Source organism: Prosopis cineraria, unplaced genomic scaffold (genome assembly GCF_029017545.1).
Source record: "Prosopis cineraria cultivar Desert tree isolate PC_DT_omini unplaced genomic scaffold, ASM2901754v1 PC9, whole genome shotgun sequence".
Taxonomy (NCBI): domain Eukaryota; kingdom Viridiplantae; phylum Streptophyta; class Magnoliopsida; order Fabales; family Fabaceae; genus Prosopis; species Prosopis cineraria.
Genome location: NW_026555340.1, coordinates 9,210,402 through 9,212,152, shown reverse-complemented (window position 1 = coordinate 9,212,152; position 1,751 = coordinate 9,210,402). Strand labels below are relative to the sequence as shown.

Here is a 1,751-nt window from a genome sequence, read left to right as displayed (position 1 = left end):
GAAGTGTCCTGTGGAAATTTTACAATCTAACAAGGTCCAGGGAGCCATTACAGAGGATTCCAAAACCCTGTTTCAACTTTGAGTTAGCATATCTTCCTCTTTGTGCGTTCAAATTGATTGATTCCAGTTTCATTTTTCTTATCGCTGTCTTATCTTTGTTTCTTGTGTTTAGGATTTTCTTCAATTTTTCCATTTTCCTATTTGAAAGTTTGTTAGAAGCTCTGAAGGTCTTCTGGACGAAATCCTGTTTCTCCAGACTTGAGGACCAACTTGTGAAAAATTCTGGGAACGATTGGGAAGGATTTTTAATCTAAAAGTTTTATATAATTTTCCTGTATATCTCTTGTGTTTCTCATAAAAGTTTCAGGGGAATTTATCATGTGGATTTGCTGATAGAAAATTCACAAGTTCACTGTCTCCAGAGAGCCTACTGTGCGAATTCCAGAATTGCCAAAGCTTCTTGATTGAGCATTTCTAACTCTCTTTCTACTTGTTTGGTGTTATTTTTTTTCATTTTGTTGCTATTGAGTATATTAAAAAAAAAATAAAAAAAAATTATTTCTCTTGCTTTTGTGTGTTTTGAATTGTTTCATGTTGATTTGCATTTTAGTTTAGCTTGTTCTTTGTTCTTAATTTTCTTGAGCTTGATTAGTGCATGACCCGAAGAAAACATACCTCTTTTGTTGAATTAGATCCAGAAATTGAAAGAACTATTTCTAGATTGAGAAGATCACAACCTATTCTTGATTCTCATTTGGTTTGTAATTCAACAATGGAAGGTATCTTAGGACATGAGCATGTGCATAATGAGGGCCATGGGAATGGGAATGAGAATTTGCATGATGATGGCCATGTTAATAATGAATTTGAAGGCTTGCATAACCCTAGAGAGGAGAGGAGCATTAGGCAATTAACTCAACCTAATTGGCATGATAATCCTTATGGCTTATATGTTCCTCCTACTAATGTTCAATTTGAAATTAAATCCTCCTTGATTAATGCATTGCCTAAATTTCATGGGTTACCAGGAGAGGATTGTCATAGGTTTTTGCATACTTTCCTATTGGTTTGTGATACTATGAAGCCTATGCATGTAAATGTTGATGATGTTCAAGCTAAGGCTTTTGTATTTTCTCTTGAAGGTTTAGCAAAGGAATGGTATTTCAACTACCCTTCTTATGTGAAAGTGAGCACATGGGCCGAGCTAAGAAGACTCTTCTTAGATAAATTCTTTCCAAATTCCAAGGTCACCAATTTGAGAAAGCAAATCTATGGGGTCCAACAAGGAGAGGATGAGAGTCTCTATGAGTATTGGACTAGATTCCAAGGCCTTTTGGCTAAATGCCCACACCATCAAATTTCTAGTGAGAATTTAGTCCAATATTTCTATGAGGGCTTGATTCCAAGAGACAAAGTTAACATTGATGCCGCTAGTGGTGGATGCTTGATTGACCTCACTTCCTTAAAGGCTTGGGAACTAATTGACAAGATGGCTTCAAGTGGTGCTCAATACTCTACAAGGGAAAAGAGAAATGTGAATATGGTAGGTTCCTCAGTTCTTAATGATTCATATGTGGACTTGCTAGCTGCCAAGATTGGGAGAATGTTGGCTCCACAAATATCTCAAGTGAGCAATGTAAGTACTTCTCAAGCACTTGTCCCTTATTCTTGTACTTTTTGTGACTCACCTATGCATGTAGAAAGCAATTGTCCTATTAAGTTTGAACAAGTAAATGCTATCTACAATGGAA

At 36.1% G+C, this 1,751-nt stretch overlaps 1 non-coding gene across 1 annotated transcript; it reads right to left on the bottom strand.

Moving 5' to 3' along the window:
* Positions 1-1,252: 1,252 nt before the first annotated feature.
* Positions 1,253-1,359, bottom strand: LOC129321138 (small nucleolar RNA R71). The gene has a single exon (XR_008595927.1). It is a non-coding gene; the product is annotated as a small nucleolar RNA R71 (small nucleolar RNA).
* Between the last annotated feature and the right edge of the window lie 392 nt (positions 1,360-1,751).